The 19,296-nt window shown below is 33.1% G+C and overlaps 1 pseudogene; it reads right to left on the bottom strand.

The window, feature by feature from the left end:
* Window positions 1-1,314: 1,314 nt before the first annotated feature.
* LOC140640667 (kinesin-like protein KIF2A pseudogene) overlaps window positions 1,315-19,296 on the bottom strand; it is a 62,302-nt pseudogene continuing 44,320 nt past the window's right edge.

The following is a 19,296-nucleotide window of genomic DNA, read 5'->3' as shown; positions in this document are numbered from 1 at the left end:
TCACATTAGGCTCCCTGCAGGGGGCCTGCTTCTCTCTCTGCCTATGTCTCTGCCTCTCTCTCTGTGTCTCTCATGAATAAGTAAATTAAATTTATTTAAAAAATGGAATAGGGGATCCCTGGGTGGCTCAGCTGTTAGGCACCTGCCTTTGGCCCAGGGCGCGATCCTGGAGTCTCAGGATCAAATCCCACGTCGGGCTCCCAGCATGGAGCCTGCTTCTCCTTCTGCCTGTGTCTCTGCCCCTCTCTCTCTCTCTCTCTCTCTATCATGAATAAATAAATAAAATCATAAATAAATAAATAAATAAATAAATAAATAAATAAATAAATAATGGAATAAATCAGCATCTATGTTCACTGTCACAGACTTTAGTTCCATTCAATGATGTGGCACATCCTGAAAAATTAGTCATCCACAAAAATGTTTCAAATATAGTAAAAATGTACATATGATAAAGGTAATTTATAATGCCAAATAATAAATGTAATTTATCTTGGCTGTGCATCAGATATTTAGAATCAATAGCCTTCATCATGGGGCACCTGGGTTGCTTAGTCAGTTGAGCATTGATTTGATTTTGGCTCAGGTCATGATCTCAGGGTCATGAGATGGAGCCCCACTTTAGGCTCCATGCTCAGCAGGGAGTCTGTTTAAGATTCTCTCTCTCCCTCTGCTCCTCCCCCTGTGCTGTCTCTTACGCCCTCCCTCTCTATCTAAAGATAAATAAATCTTTAAAAAAAAATAGTCTTTGTCAAGGCACAAAGTAGGGAGACGTGAGCACAGCTGTCCCTAGGAATGGGCAAGGTATGTACAATCACTGATGAGGTATCCATACAGACAAAGGATTTAAAACTGCTCAGTCTTGCTACAAAAACTGAACAGAGTTAAAAGGAAATGCTGTGGCCTCCCCCTACTAATCACTACTGGATCAAGTCCACAATCTTACTTCATCATATAGAAAATACAATTGAAAAGATCCCCAAAGGAAATCACAATTTGTGAAAATGAAACAAAGTACTTCACTATTCCCAAATTTTGGTTGTATCTCCTGGGCTAGAAGCATTTTGTAGACAAAGGAGTGTTTCATAAAATTCAAATGTCATTCAGATGAAGGGAAAGACATTTTCCACAGAGACTTAAAAATTGCAAACTTTCAAATCGTTCTTACAGCATAAACATTATGTAACAATAGTGTGGATTCTGGGGATCCTTCAGCAGCAAATGCTGATTTAAAGGGCATGGGATCTCTTTAGCTTGATCTGGATTGTTCTTACAGAGTTACACAGAAAGATTTCACTTTATCCCATAGCTTAGTTAAAATGCCTTTTTCTTTCTTTTTTTTTTTTTTTTTTGCTCAAGAATAGTTCCAAGTTGAGTAGCATATAAATCTACATCATAATCTATCTCTTCAGCCATCTCTATGAGAGACTTGTCATCTTCCAACATTGAATAAACTCCTAGAACACTGCCCTCCTGTGATCTTGTGCAATTTATGTTCATTTCTATTTGTGAGATAGCTTCATGGAAAGTAAGCAATTGTAGAGAAATCTCTGCTTCACTTTTTTCACAAGGAAGTTTTACACCATCTCTCTAATGGGAACTGCCCATTCCCCCTTCTGCCTCTAAGTCCTCAATCTGATTTGGTGAGCCATGCATTATTAAATGAACATCCCAGCAGCACAAATTCTTTCACACAATTACATATTTTAATGTATCAAGAGTATTTTCACAGGATGCCATCACTGGAGAGTTTGTAACTGCCATGCAGGCAACAGAATGTTCACCCATGAATGAATCTCTCAAGACCTAAGTGAGTTTACTTGCTTGGAAAGGAGTAGGAGGTTTATTTTTACCTAAAGCTCTAATGTAGTCCTTCAGTGCTTAAAAGGCTTTTTACTAATTTCAGTACCTTCAAAGCCTCTTCTGCCTGTCTGCACTGGAAGACCAGCTCCGCTTCCATTTCCAGGAAAATGAATGAGAGACAATTAATTTACTGTATAGTTTTCTTTTCCTTCTAAGAATGATTTGAAACACTGCATGGCTCCAAGATAAATGTGCACTGGCAGATGTTTGACTGGATGTTCTGCAACTGTTGCCTATGTCAGTGAGTTTCAGTACATCTTCAACACATTTGATCTCCTGTTCCCTTAATCCCACTGCTTGACTCTGCTGTTTTCCATCTTCTGGCACTCTTCATTTTGCTTTCCTGTTCATCAAGTCAAATACATTTCCACTATAAATTTCCAAAACAGCTGCATATACTTGAAGTTCTAACTTCTTATAGTTTGACTGCTTTGGCATTAAAAAAAAAAAATCTCAAGCTGCTAATGCACGAATTCCTTTAGAACAATTTTGGTTCTTTCCTGAGAAGTCACTTCCCATTGTTTGAGTTTTTCCACTTTCAGCAAGGAAGATAGCCATTCTCCTCTCAAATACAATTTCCACTAGTGAGCTAACTGTAATCCTGTAAACCATTTCATTTAGGAGCTGAGTCATCAAAAGCAGAATCAAAACCCAATGTTTGGTTTTCTAGGCACTTTATTGACACAAAACTAAGAGTAAGTTTATATACCATCACAATATTTGTATTAGGGATCATGATTGCATCAAGATCTTTCATTTGAGTTTCTTTTTTTACTGAATGGTCATTTTTCTTATACAAATACATATCCTATGTTCATTAATAGGATCTTCTGTTGTCAATGGCCTACAATCCCTTTAAAGTCTCTGATCATACAGAATTTTATAATTTGGGTTTGTAGCATCAACATCAGGCGCACTTAAGTTTTTTATGTTGTAGTCTTTTTTTTTTCTTTCCCTTTCTTTCTCTTCTTTTGTTTTTGTTTTGTTTTTGTAATTTTTCTACCTTTTTTACACAGCAAGAATTTCTATGTGCATTAGGTTTTGAAGAGGAAGACTGTCCAGGAAGTTGACTACGTCATACACATGCAGAACCAACCACTCTGCTATCTATTGGAGGAAGGTCATTCTTAACAGAATCCAGTCTGTTGATTCTTTACAGTTTTGTTTACTTTGGCTGAGGATACTGGAGGTAGAAGTGTTTCTGGACTGGATTCAATTTCTTCATCAGGAGCAGAGTCAAGGTTGAGTGAAAAGTTGCTCTTCAGGTCAATATTTCTGTCCTTTGTATCTCCATTTTCTATCCATTCAACAGTAATTCTTTCAATATTTTCAATTAAAAATGTTACTATTGTTGATATATTTCACTAATTTGGGCTTTGAAATTGTTATCATTTCTTATCTCTCTCCATATGTTTTCTCCTTTACAATAAAAAGTACTTCCAAGCCTGGCTGGATGTCACTCTATATCCCAAACAAGTGGCATTAAACATTTTCCCCCAAAGGAACCATCTCTTGCTAGATCTCCACATAAATCCTGATATGCATGTGGCTGAAGTTGGCCATTAACAGCACCACTGAAGTGGAGTGGGGGATAGTTGTGACTGTCTACATGTGAGTAGAGCCCTCAGGGCATGTATAAATGCCAGTGCTGGGCAGTCAGGCACCAGGAGAGAGGGAGGGACCATACTCAATTCCTGAGAGCCAACTCTGGGGACACATATTCCTGTTCATGTAAGTAAATTTAAAAAGCTTCTTCATAAAATTAATGAGATATATAAATGGCCAAAGAGAGAAAATTATCCCAGACAATACCCACAAATACAGCCAGAGGACATGATGGGCAAATTCTCCAGAAGACAAAGTTGTTTTTAATAAAATGAAGACTTCATTTTTTATTTTGGTAAATTATCAAGTTGAAAAATTTTGAACTTAATCCAGTGTAAAAAGTCAATATCATACAACTTTATCATAAAACATTGAGAAGTAAAACTGCTGAGTTGACAGATTATATTCTCAATCTTTTAAATTCATTAAATCCTAAAATTCTTTAATTTCATATTCAGTCCTCAAGCTATCCATCATAAATCTGTATACCCTGTACAAAGATGAGAAATCAAAAACTATAAAAGTACACACTCTCCCAACTCAAGATAACTACATTAATATTAAGTGTTATTGATTAAATACATTTGGGTATTTTGTTGATTTGAGATTAACAACTTAAAATGTAAGGTTTAAAACCTCAATCTGTTAATTTCTTATAAATTGTTAAATATTATGCTCTATTTTTTTTTTACATTTTTGCCCTTCATTCACCCTTGCCCTATCAAAAGAAGGGGGAGGGAAAGGAAAATAAATGTTCTGGGAATAAAATCTGGTAAACTGCAACTGAAAACCCATAGGTTTCGTTTGAACAAGATTTCACCAGTTACTTGCTACATCGTATGGGCAGGTTACTTAATTTCTGTGACTGTTAGTATTTTTTGTTTTGTTTTGTTTTGTTTATTTAAGAAGTTGATAAATTGATATGACTATGCCTTCAGAGTTTTAGGATGGCTAAAACTAATGCATGTAAAATAAACAAGATAATGAGTACATTTGGTACTGATTCAATATTTAGCATTAATAAAATTATTTTAAAATGTCACTGCAACATACTGGTTATTTTCTGTAGTCATTAATTATAATCATGATGAGAATCAAAAGTCAAATATTAGAGCCTAGATAATAGAGATGAAGCAAAATGAATAACATGGCTAAAAGTACAGTATTCTTTGTAGAACTATAGTATATATAAATATATGTCCATTTCTTGCCTAACTGGTGTCAATAATGTGAATTTGCACACGAACATAGGGATTTTAGAATTAAGGGGCTTATATTAGTAATGTAAAAAGCAAAACATCTTTTAAGTTAGGCTCAAAGTTATTTGGACAATGTATTATCACTTGTCCTAACACCTCAACCATGTTCAGCTTTTCTCTGGACTCTACTAAAGACCAGTTTCCCTGATCTAAAACCTTCTTCTCACAATATATATCAAATCTTAGTTAGGGAAGCATAAAAAGTGATAGTAAAATTTGGAAATGTTCAAAAAACAAATGCTGAAAAAAAATTCTTTCAGCTGTAGACCTAGATGTTGTGAACGAAATAAGATCAATTTCATTTTTGATCTAACCAGATTTATGTTACTTTATGTTGAAACAATTTCAGGTTCCTATAATTGTCATTCCCTATAGAGTTATGCTCCCGTCATGGCCAAATAAACTCCCATTGGACCAACACTCCAGCAGATAGTAACTATAAACTCATCAAAACATATGCAATTTCCTTAAGGCAGGGGAGAAAGACAGAAGCAAGCAGATATTTCATGAAAGTTGATACACAGAGGAAGGGAATGACATGGGGTCAAATTATTTATGACTCATCCAGAGAAGCCTCAAGCTTTCACTATTCAGTGTGGTTAAAATTTAACAAGAACTCTGCAGTCCTACTGACCTGAGGGAACATAGGATGGTATTCAGTGTAAATGCAGCCACTTAAAGTAACAGAAATACCACAAGGAAAGGTGAGAGGAGATCCCTAAATTACTTGTTCAATCTCTGCCCAAATCTTTGGCTAATCTCTGAACCATCATGCATAGGGAAAACTCTAAACAGGCTAAAAGTGAAAATGAAGTTTTATAGTTCAAGTTCAGCCAACTTATAGGTCTTTGAAAATAAATTTTAAAATATAGTCATCCCAGGGTCACAAAATCATCTGTGGTTTCTAAAAAATACCCTTGCAATGTTAAAGGAAACAGTCTAAAATTAGTTGATATCTACAGAAATAGAATGACATAATTAATTCAAAAAAGAAATAATAAATAAAAGATAACACTGTGTGACCTAGATGTTGAGATTTGCAGACAAGGATAATAAAGGAGCTATTATAACTATGTTTCAAGATATAAAGGAAAGTATAGGCATACCTTGAAGATATTGTATATTTGGTTCCAGACCATCCAATAAAGAAAATAACACAACAAAGTGAGTCAAATGATTTTTTTTTTTTGTTTCCCAGGGCATATAAAAGTTATGTTTATATCAGTCTATTAAGTGAACAATAGCATTATGTTTGAAAAACAATGAACATACCTTAATTAAAAACTACTTCCTGTTAGAAAAAGGTTAACCATCATCTGAGTTTTCAAAGTCATAATCATTGATCACAGATCACCATAACAAATATAATAATGAAAAAGTTTAAAATATTGTGAGAAGGGATCTCTGGGTGGTTCAGCAGTTAAGCATCTGCCTTCAGCTCAGGTTTTGATCCTGGAATCCCAGGATTGAGTCCCACATCAGGCTCCCTTCATGGAGCCTGCTTCTCCCTCTGATTGTGTCTCTGCCTCTCTCTCTGTGTGTCTCTCATAAATAGATAAATAAAATCTTAAAAAATATATTTGTGAGAATTACTATTTTAGAGACATGCAGATAGGCAAAAACATAAATATGTAAAAATAAATGAATACATACACAAAATATATGGTATATTATATAATATATAGTTATATTACATAGTATATTAAATATGTAATATAGATAATGAGAAATATAAATCAGAGAAGAAATTATGGAATGCCTGATATAGGATTATGATTTAAACACAATACGGAAATTCATTGAGAAATATTTGATTCATGTGGGTAAAGAAAAAAAGTCTTGTGAGCAAAGGAAAATCAAGTGAAAAGGTTCTAAGACAGGCACATGTTCTGTCTTTTGAGGAATAGTAAGAAAGAACCATTAGAAAAGATGAGGGCAACGTAGGAAAGTTTACAGATATGGGGGTGGGAAGATGACCTCAAGGTTTCAACCTGAACAACTGGTAGGAAGTTGACATTTGCTAAAATGAAATCTCAAAAAGAAAAAAAAATAGGGCGAAATAGCGGAGTTTAAACTCAGAGCTGTTAAGTCTGAGATTCTTATATGCCTAAGTAGAGATTTAGAATAAGCAGATGGACATCTGAGGTTGGAATGCAAAGAAGATTCCCAGGCTAGAGAAGGAATGTGGGGGCAGACCCGGTGGCGCAGCGGTTTGGCACCGTCTGCAGCCTGGGGTGCGATCCTGGAGACCCGGGATCGAGTCCCACATCAGGCTCCCTGCATGGAGCCTGCTTCTTTCTCCCTCTGCCTGTGTCTCTGCCTCTCTCTCTCTCTGCGTCTATGAATAAATAAATAAAATCTTTAAAAAAAAAAAAAGAGAGAAGGAATGTGGAAGTTACTTCCACAGGAGAATGAGTGATGATGAAGAGTAGAATAGGTCCAAGCAATGAGCACTGGGATTTGAAAATTAAAATGCTATCTAAATGACAATACATCTGAATACTTAAATGAAAAAGGACAAAGTCTTGCAAAACACAAATTATCAAAATTAACACGAGGAGAAACTATCTGAAAAAAATATACAAAAATGTGCATAACAATACTATTCATGTAATTCGCACACTGAAACAATCCATATGCTATTCCACATTCAGTATAGTCACTTAATGCAATATCATAAAGCAATGAAAATGAGCAAAATCATGCAAAATGCAACAGCTTATATAGATTCCACAGCCATTAGTTAAGAAGAGCACAAATTCACAACACATTACTCCATTTTAAGAGCATTCATGTGCAAGTCAAAACTAACCTATTATAGATACTAGAATATTTGTTTCCTATATGGGCTGATAACGGTGAGGAATGCCCTACACCATGATCTTGGTTTGATTATTTGAGTATTTTTTTTTAAGTTTTATTGAGCTATTACCAGAATCTTTTTAAACTAATCATTCATCAAGCTGTACAGTTTTAATTTTGTCTACTTTTTATGCTACACTTTCAAAAACATTCTGTTTTTAGTTATTAGAATATAAAAAAATAAATAAGCAGAACTAACCAGAAATATATCTAAAGTAGTGTATTAAAAGACTAACCCTATTTGTCATAAAAATATTTTATAAATCTACCTTTATTTAATAGGGTTTACACTAGTATGATACTGGTGCTAAGAGAAAGACAGAACATGGGTATTGAATGGAACTGTAAGTATTAATAGGTGAGATGGGAAGGTAAAATATACAATCTGAACATAGCAAAGGCCCTAAAGAGACAAATCCAGAAGCAACTGACATAATAAGTTTCACTACCTATACTTTAAAAGTGCCTGAATAAACAAATTCAAACACTATAGACACATTGGGAAAATATTTGCAAAATATAGGATAGATATCTATATTTTTACAAATCAATGAGTATTAACTGCCCAATAGAAAAATATTTAAATAATACAGTCCACAGCAAAATACAAATACCTTTTGAATATAAGATGCTCGTTCTAACCCATAATTAGACTGTATATTTCTTCTAGTTTTGTTTGTGATAAGAGTATATTTTACACATAATTTGAGAAAATATTAATAAAATATCTATAAAAACACAATTTTATTTTAGTAAGATTTATAACAAATCTTGCCATGCTTTGAAACGTTTTTCATTAAAATTTGCAATTCTAATGTACAATCACTGGAAGTAGCAGTCTCTATTTCACCCTATGAAAATTCAAGTCATTGCCTTCAACTTTTTAAATTGAAACCAAGAGTAAGATATTTTATATTGCAAAACCACACACATAAAGACACAGTCATTCACTAACAATATTTATGCCTACTATTTATGATGTATGTAGAAGTATTACGGCCTGTTCTATCCTATCCTATCCTATCTTATCCTGCTTTATAATTTCTAAAAGCTAGTTTCAAGGCATTAAATTGATGTCATCAGACTATGACCCACTGTTTTAAAACCACTATTCCAACAGGTGCCAAATGAGCATATATTTATTTTCAATAGATTAACATGAATTTTGCTATATAGTAAGGATAGTACTTATGACCATTTAATTTGAAAGCCTAATATAGCAAAGTACTGCTGTGATCAAGAGATCCTAACAGGAGAATCCGTTTAACACTCAAACTTTTGTGCCAATCAGTACATAATTGTTGACTTTGATTGCAGTTCTGTGATGTGAGTACTTTCTAAAAATTGTGTGCATTACTTATCTTTTTGAAAGAGATAACATTTTTAAGAATTATGCCACTCTGAGGAAAAGGGAAAAAAATTGTCGCTTCAAGTGTATGCGACTCTTGTAAGAAAGGATGATATTTTCATCATTTTAATGGCCCAAATAAGTGAACTTGTAAAACGTTTTCAGAATCCTATCATGAAAAAAAAAAAAAAAAAAAGAATCCTATCATGGATTTTCACAGGGTAATCTATCAATTTAAATAAAAGGAGTATTAAGTATTATTTGCTCTCAATTTGTAAGCAAAAGAATAGTGCCAGTTTTTCTCTTTCAAAATAACACAAAGTAAACTTTCCACTCCTCTTCCTGTCTTCAAAAGGATATAAGTAATGACTTCTCATTGTACACCTGAACATTACAATTTTCCTTATACTTTTAACAGTGTTATGCCATTTTCAAAGGTGTCATGGTTCAAAGTTTATAGCTTTTTCCTCTTTGTCATTTCTTATTTTCTGTTACTCCAAGAAATAATACGTTATTCTGAGTATAGATTGGGAATTGTCTCCCTCCCCTTTCAGCTAAAATCTAATTTCAGTCGTATATTGCCAAAATTACTATGAAAACATTAATTCATTATTGAATTAATTTATTTCATATCATTAAAAGAACAGTGGGTATAGTCTTCAATTGAGCTTAAAGATTAAAAGGAATTATGAATGAAGCTCTAACCTTTTTCATATTCAGATGAAACCGGGAAAGGTAATTTGTAAAGGCTATTGTGAGGGGAGGGGTTATTCTGGGTTTGTGAAAGTCGATTTCTGTTTTATGATTGTTGTGAAAATAAGACTCTTAAATGTTTTATAAAAACTTTTTAATTCTAATAAGGTCTTTGCTTATATTAAAATCATCATAAAAGCTAAGGCTTGGTAACAAAATGGATAGGTTTCATGAAGATACAACTTTTTGAATGTATAAAATTCTGTATTTTGTTTTTGATTATTTGCCCTATTTTTATAGATTTGAAAAATATCAAACCTATAGAAGAGTTACAGTAAAAGTCCTATTCTAATGACACTCATTTACCCTTTACTAGGAATCACCAATTGTTAACATTTGACAAATTTGTTTTTCTCTTTTGCTAAATACTCAACAGTAAATCACTGACATGCTGGTACTCACTCCTAAATATTTCATCCAGTTGCCTTTAAGATCAAGGATATGCTCTTACATAACCACAAGCTCATTTTCACACCAAGAATCCACTTGGATTCAATAATAGTATATGAAATGTAATCCACATTTAAATTCCAATTGTTTATAAAATTAGCTCCCAGTCTTATTCTAATACAAGATTCCACCAGGAATTATACATTGTGTTTGGTTGCATGTATCTTCAGTCTTTAATTCTCATGACTTTCTTGTCTTTTATAACATTGATAACTTCAGAAGAGCCCAGGCCACTTGTATAAAACGTTCCACATTCTAAATCATTTTGTTATCTCATGATCATACTTAGATTAAACATTTTAAAAACAACTTAAACCATATCACAAGGAATGTATACATTCCTTGGCATTATATGGGGAGATATAAGTTCAGTTTTTATGGTTAATTGGAATGTTAGCTGATTAATCTGGCTTGATGCTTTCCAGCTATATGAATACCTGCTTCCCAGTTGCTATTCCCACAATGGCTCAGTGTCTGTTTCTGGATACTTGCCTAAAACATTTTTTTTACATTAGTGTCTGTAAATTGATAATTTGTTAATTATATCATTTTTTCTATATTTACTTACACTCTTCAGTAAAGACAGTTACATTCTAGGCAGTTCTGTGAATGAAGACTGTCCTTGAAGTGTTAGATAAAATTTGTTTGCATCACTTAATCTTATATTCTTAATCTTATATTCTTTTATCATTTTTTAAGTCTTTGGTGATGAGCAGTAGGATCGGAAGCTGACTGCTAGCTACCTGCAATGTGATGAGATGCACAATATATCCTTTGAGCTTTCTGTTCCTCTCATCAATATCAGGGGCTGTGGGTCAGTCCCTTTCAGATTTAAACTCTGCTCCCTTGTGTGCAGCTCTCTGATCCAAACAAACGTTATGTTTTTAATTTATAGATTTATGTAACATTATTATATTTATATGTAAGTGCACATTTTTTTGGCTTCAAAGGTTGCTTTTAGTGTGTGAAATCAAATGCCAAACTTTCCAGCTTTTAAAAAAGGGAAAATGGTGGGTGGATTTTCTAAAGCCAAGGAAAAACTTGAAGCTACCATTAAAGAATTAATCTCATCACTTTTTCTAAAACATAACCAGCTATAGGCTGTTTATTTATTTATTTTTTACTTACAAAATAGAAAGATCAAGCATGAGGACTATATATCCAACTGCCATCTGATTATGTGACAATAAAATATTAATTCTAATTTTTATTTTAAAAATATTAACTTCCCAGAAAGAATTCAGCATTCTTTAAGGTTCCCAGAAAAGTTGTGAGATCCTGGAAAGTTTCTGGAATAATTATACTAGGAGTCCACAGTGAGTGGTGGCCATAATGGGACTTAAGATGAGACTTAAGAAGAAGGAATTCCAATGTCTGCAGTGGGTGGTGGCCATCAGGCAGGATTTACCTTTGAGGTACATAAACCATGGGAGGTCTTGAGGAAATAAATTAAGACAAGAAATTTAGAATGATTGACCCATGGCACATCAAAATCTAAGTAGAATAAAGTCACACTATTAAAAGCTATCAAGTCTTCCATATTATAAAGAATACTTCTCATGAAAGGACTAATAGATCTATTGTTAACGGAAGCCAAAGCCATATAATTGGTGGGCATGAATCAAACGCTTAAAAGTTGTTAGAGCAGGAGCCACCTAACCTTAGACTCTTGTGTTAGGATAAATTGATCACAGAATGGGTTAAATTGATATAGGTCACCTATCAACCTCAAGAAAATTTCCATGCAACAAAGCATACGTTAAAGCACCACAAAATCCTCAACCTTCTTAGGCATTAATTTGGCTATGAGAGACCCGAGGCCTGGCTAAAAAAACGAATGGTATTTTGTACTGTAATGTTTATAAATTTTCCTCTATTTTTGGACTTTATGTTTTTTTTCTAATATTTGCTATAACAAACAATGCCCCTACAGATGCTTAAAATTACTTTTCAGAACAAATTATGCTATACACACTTTAAACCAGGAATGGTAATGCTATAGTTTAAATCTTCAATTCTGGTTTTTTTCATTATTTTGCTTAAAATGTTATATTATATACTATGATTTATATTTTATCAGATTATCTATGGATTGCTCCTGGATTTTTTTTAATGTATTTCAATCCCATGTTATTTGCTACATACAAATGCAAAAATGTTTTCTTTTCTTTGTAGATGCATTCTTAATCATATAAAATAACTCCTTTTCCCGTTTAATGCTTTGGATCTCAATTCTTTTTATATGATAACAAAATAATAATCTCTTCTTTCTTTTTACATTTGCCACTATATATTTTATCCTTTCCTTATTGCTATTGCTAGCCCTTTCTTTATTCCATTTTGTTTAATGAGTATTGTTTAAAATAAAAAAAGTTTAACCCATATTTATTCATTTCTATTACAAGAATGCACCTACCTGATGTATGTTTTGTTTTGTTTTGTTTTTTAGAGAGAGCTCTTGAGCAGGGAAGGAGAGGCAGGTGAGGGAAAAAGAGAATGTTAAGCAGGCTCCATGCCCAGCATGTAGAGCCTGACATGAGGCTCAATCTCAGGACCCTGAGATCACGACCTGAGCTGAAATCAAGAGTCAGACACTCAACCAACTTAGCCACCCAGGTGGCCCCATATATAGCCTTTTGATAGTATATTTTAAGCTGCTGTTTCTTTCTTTTTCCTCCTCCTCCTTTCCCTTTTTTCTTTCCCTTTCTCCTGTACCTCCTCCTCCTTTTTTCTCTTCCTCCTCCTCCTTATTTCTTTTATACTTCTTCCATCTTTTATTTTTCTTTTCTTAAATTGTCCAAAATGTCATGCTCACAAGAAACTTAAAACAAACAAACAAAAAAAACCTCTTAATCATTGTTATTTACTGTGTCCAGAAATGATTTGGACTCCAAACAGAAGAAAAGTGAGAGAAAAAAAATATATTTTTACAACATTTAATTGCTTTCTGAATGGGTAATTGGCAGGTCCAATATTTCCATTCTGACCTGTGTTCTCTTTGTATATGATTAAATCCACTCATGTGACCTGGAGTGACGAGAAATAGTACTAAGAAAAGTCTTATGGTCTGGTTCCAGCATCCACAATGTCTCAGAAAGATATATATATATATTTTTTTCTGATATATATATATCAGATATATGGCATTATATATGTATAATATATATATGACATGACATATATATGTATTATATACATAATATATCATATACATTATATATTTATATTATATACATTATTATATATTATTATATACATTATATCATATACATATATGTATATATGTATATATATTATATACATTATATACATTATTATATACATTATATATATGACATGACATATATGTGTATATATATATTATATATGTATATATAAGAATGCACCAATTTTGAAGTTAAACTTGTTTGGAGATTTAGGATGCCATCAGAAGCTATCTCCTTTATTGTAAAAGTAGAGGGAGTTCAGAAAAAAAAAAGCTAAATGACATGGTAAAATTAGATATTAACAACCATTAGGCAACCATTTCTGCAACAGGTTCTTTACTTTCTCATATGCTGTATAATGAGATGATTTTGTAATCCTCCTTATAAAAGAAGAATGGAACAATCCATTTTATGCATAACAGCTACTTTCTCTACTTATTAGTACTCTATATATTTAGAAATATATTCACAATCAGGTTACTTGTAAGAATCAGCCAGTAGATTACTCAAGTACTCAATAACAAGAGCAGGAGATGAAATACATTTGTTCTCTGCCATTTAAAACAAATTTTAACTCACTGCTCACATGAAAATTGTAGTCATGTCTTCTGGGATCCAGTGCATTACTAAATGGAGCTTCATTTGCTTTGACTTTAAAAATACAGAAAATAATGAATATGTGCTCACTAGAATAAATGTCTCAAGTTCTACTACTACCTGAAGAATAATATAAAGACTATATCATTTAGATTAAGGCTAGGTGCTCCTGGGTGGCTTAGTCAGTTAAGTGTCCAACTCCTGATTTTGACTCAGGTCATGAACTCGGGGTTGTGGGATGGAGCCCTACTTCTGGCTCCACACTCAGCATGGAGTTTACGTGGGATTCTCTCTCTCTGCCTAAAATAAAATAAATTAAGGTTAGAAAATCTAATAAAGACTATTATTGACTCACAAAAGATTGTATTTGTAATATATCTGCATTGTAATAAACTTGTTGGATAAAGATAAAAAATGAAATGCAAAATTAACACCACAAAAAGGAACTGAAGCTCATTTAGAAGCTTAATTCAGAGTAATGCATTCAAAAAACTGCATTAAAATATCAGCTTTGATATTAACTGTGACACTGAATGACTTACCACTTTTTCTCACCTATGTTAAAAATAATTTTGAAGATAATGGTCCTGTTAGATGAAATAATGTGGATTGGCAAGCATGTAGTAAGTCCTCAATGACTATCATATGCAAAATTATTTTTGCTTTTAAATCAAAACAATTAGATTTCTTGAAATGGTGAGCTACTCTGGCAAATTTGAAATATTTAAATTTTCAGTAATTTTTAAAAAGATTTATTTATTTATTTGAGAGAGAGAGAGAGAGTACAGTGAGGTGAGGAGCAGAGGGAAAGGCATACTCCCTACTGAGCAAGGAACCTGATGTGGGGCTTGATCCCAGAACTCCAGGATCATGACCTGAGCCTCAGGCATATGCTTAACCACTCCAGCACCCCAATTTTCAGAAGTGTTTTGATATGACGCATTTTAGAATATATTTATTTCATTATATTAATACTAGCTTAAGAAATTAGATATAATCATTTATTTAAACAGTTAAATGGGGCAGCCCGGTGGCTCAGTGGTTTAATGCCGCCTTCAGCCCAGGGCGTGATCCCACTTCAGGCTCCCTGCATGGAGCCTGCTTCTCCCTCTGCCTGTGTCTTTGCCTCTCTCTCTCTGTGTCTCTCATGAGTAAATACATAAAATCTTTTAAAAAAACAGTTAAGTGTTATGGTTTAAAAATGTTATTTTTAAAGATGGAATTTGATGGTTGTCATGTTTATTTTTTTTTTGCCATTTTCTATTTATTTATTTATTTATTTATTTATTATTTTTTTAATAATAAATTTATTTTTTATTGGTGTTCAATTCACCAACATACAGAATAACACCCAGTGCTCATCCCGTCAAGTGCCCCCCTCAGTGTCTGTCACCCATTCACCACCACCCCCCCTTCCACCACCCCTAGTTCGTTTCCCAGAGTTAGGAGTCTTTATGTTCTGTCTCCCTTTCTTAATTTCCCACACATTTCTTGTCATGTTAAAAACAAAGTATAAGAATTTAACTGTGATATACCTTATTTAAATTTTTTACCTCTTATTTTTAAGGTAACTACATTTTATCCTATATTAAATAAAATTACTTGCTGTTTTACAAGCAGTAAGTTTTGTTTACTTTTGGCATCGTGTTACACTTTAATTAAGAACATTTCCAGGGGATCACAACGCCAAAATTTTGCTAATTAAAAGAAAAAGCACAGTAAGCTGTTTTATTAGAAATGTGAGTGATACTATTAAGAGCAGATAATGATTTAGGAAAGTGAACTTAGAACAGGGTGAACTTTAGTGCAGAGTACACACACACACACACACACACACACAAACTAGTACACACCAATCAATTAAAATGGGACAGATTATCTTATAATTGCTAAATATTTTTACATAGATATGGAAGGTGAAGTTTTATTATGTTTCATATTCTAAAGCCCCACATTTCAAAACTGAAGATTGTGTTTTACCAAAAATGAGATTTATATCACATAATAGAAAGTTCAATGAATGTTTGCACATGTGCATGGGTACATGAGGTTGGAGGGGCAGAGAGAAGAATGTATGAATAAATATACACTTATAATAGTATAGGTAGAAAAAATATAATACTATAGGTAGAGAAATTACTGTGGCATTATTTTTTAAAGAAATGAACCCCCAAACCAAAAATTAGCAATGTAACAGGTTAACTAGGTTATGATAAATTTATACAAAGAATTATTATGCAGTCATTAAATACACCCAAGATATATTATTAAGAGGGGGGGAAAATATGGAATCATTTGTATTATACATTGGTATTTTTAATATTCATATAAAATGTTAGAATCCTTTCAGGATCTGAGTAAGCAGTTTTGAGGGTCACTTGGTAAGCCAGGCATGAATACTCTGCAAGAATAAGTGTTTCTATTTTAGGCTGTAGCAATTATTACAGTAGAGGCATATATAAATGCTTGATTTCTTTTTGGAGCATAACATATATAACACCATTAACAGTGGGAACTTGGAAGTAAGACTGTAATATTTATTGTTATTAGTGTTTGAATTTTTAAAACTTACTTAACTATTAGTAGATAATTTAGGTTTTTAAATAATAGACCTTATGATACAATATTTATGTGCATCACTAATTCATACGTTTTAGTCTCTCCTAGAGAGACATTTTAATATATGCTTGAAATGTACCCACCTTTTTGAAAAAGGCTAATATCAATCAAGAATGAAAAATTTCTTTCATAGCAACTTTCAAATATATAATGCAGCATTATTAGCCACTATTCTCTACATTTCACAATTCAAATCATATTTTACACCTGAAACTAATAGGAAAGTCAATTACATTTGAATAAAAATTTAAAGTCAATTACTATATTTTTCTAAAGTATCCTTTGTTACATAAATGCAAGTTAATTTCTTCTTCTTATAATTATTTCATCACAATAAAGGAGATGAATATGAGGAAATTATGTGGTTCTATAAATTCATAGCTGAAATTTTTTTGGAAATATTTTATTTATTTATTCATGAGAGACACAGAGAGAGAGAGAGGCAGAGACATAGGCAGAGGGAGAAGCAGGCTCTCTACGGGGAGTCTGATGTGGGACTTGATCCCAGAACCTGGGATCACAAACTGAGCCAAAGGCAAGTGCTCAACAACTGAGCCATAGTGGAACTTTTTTTATAGAAGTCATTATTGCCTGCATTGAATTATCTCTATCACAGAAAGCATCCCTAATCAGATTTAAAGACAGCTTGATGGTACCATGATAGGATTCAAAATACTCCCTAGCACTTAAATAATTCTGAAATAGTTGTGAAAACATGCTAACACAAAAGGATTCATTTCTAACATTTGTTGCTACATAAGTCAGTATCAGTTTAATAGGCTTTGGCATGGTGAAGCCCAGACTAACAGATTTACATCAGCTTTTTGTAAGATATTCAAAAGTGGTTTTCATTCTTACTGAAAAGAAGAGCAGAAAAAATTGTTAATACACATATATATTGTGGTATAGGACTAGACTCAAAATGCTCTAAATAAGCAGAAATATCTATACCAATCAAAAACTTTCTACAATATGAACAGAAATTTAATATAGGTTAAAATGATTCCTAGAAACTCACTGAAATGCATATAGATGTATTTTTTATAGAAACACACATGTTTATAGAAACATAAATGTCATAGAATCAGTGAGGTAATAGAAACATTATGAGAAATTAAAAGCAAGGTGATATAGTAGGTGAATTTATTCATTTGCAAATTGAGCACCTGCTATGTGCAAGGCACTAGATGAAGCTACAGGCATCAGGTAGGTCTGTGAAAGGACAGATCACTGGGAACAATTGCATATCAGACTATATGCTATCAAATTCTGATACTGAATATAGATGTGTGTGTGTCTCTGTGTGTGTGCATGTGTGTAGGAAACAGGTAAATAACTATCATGGACAAGATCTCAAAATATAATTTCTTTTTCTTTAAGATTTTATTTATTTATTCATGAGAGACACAGAAAGAGAGAGGCAGAGAGAGAGAAGCAGGCTCCATGCAGGGAGCCCGATGTGGGACTCTATCCTAGAACTCCGGGATCATGCCCTGAGCCTAAAGCAGATGCTCAACCACTGAGCTACCCAGGCATCCCTCAAAATGTAATTTCTTAAAGTCAGAAGTCCATATCCACAATTGCAGAATTGGATTTTACCCACTGTCAATAATTGTAAAGGGTCTGAAAGTTCACCCAGCTTGCATGCTACAAGTCGGCCTGCCAGAGTTCCATGGATATTAGCAAAGGTCACAAGTTTTCTGGGTCAGAAATAAAGGACTCTGTACTCATGGCACAGCAAGCGACTTGAGCATTATGTGAATGTTGGTTCTCTTTGTCCCTCGTATCCCATGACGGTGATGAAAAGGAAGGCTCAGGTGGAGGTGCTGCACATATAGTGGGTTTGCATTCTGGCCAAGGGGACTTGAACTTAGGAAACCCCAATATTTTAGGGAGCCACTAGTAAATCTGCTCAATCTTTGCCTCAGAGGAAAGACATTATCTTTACTATCTTGGACAGCAAACAATTCTGAATTTTGCTCCAGAGGTGGCACTATCTCTATCTTCCAGTATGGCTTGCTGTACAAATATCTATGAGAAAATAATGTAGGACAGAACCTCTTATCCTTTTCTTTGGGAGATGTGCAAAAGGTGAGAGGCCCTTGGAGAATTGTCTCTTGGATAATCTTCTGACAACATAGAAATGTTGGCCTTTTGAAAGAAGTTTTAAATTATTTCAGGATTAAAATATGATTCCATTTAAACTTCCTCAATATTAGATTTGTCTGACATTTAATGACTTAGATAATTCTTGATTATCTATAAAAGGAATTGTTTTTATTTAACTTTTGACTTTAACAAATTCATTTCTCAAGAATCTGTTGAATTGATGACCTGCTAAACAGTATACTATTAGTCTCCACTCAATAAGGATCCAATTCTTAGGTTAATTCTAATAAGTTTATCTTGAAAAAAATTTTTTTTGCAATGACACATGTAACATACAAGTATTGGATAGCTTTTGCTCCAGTTAAAGTATGAAATTATAATAAATAATAATTTGACTATAGAATTTTATTGATACTATTCCAATATTTATTCTATCAAGGGAAACAAAAAGCAGAAATGCATTCTAAAATATATGAAAATATTTAAAAGTTTAACCTTTGCCACCCTGGGTAGTGGTATATTGAAATGTGTGAATACTCAGACCATAAATGTCTACTTTTAAATATGTTTATGATTTTTTACCTGTGTTAGAAATGTGAGGTTATATTACAATATTTAAATGAAA

Source organism: Canis lupus, chromosome 9 (genome assembly GCF_048164855.1).
Source record: "Canis lupus baileyi chromosome 9, mCanLup2.hap1, whole genome shotgun sequence".
NCBI classification, from domain to species: Eukaryota; Metazoa; Chordata; class Mammalia; order Carnivora; family Canidae; genus Canis; species Canis lupus.
This window is presented reverse-complemented; position numbering and strand designations above follow the sequence as displayed.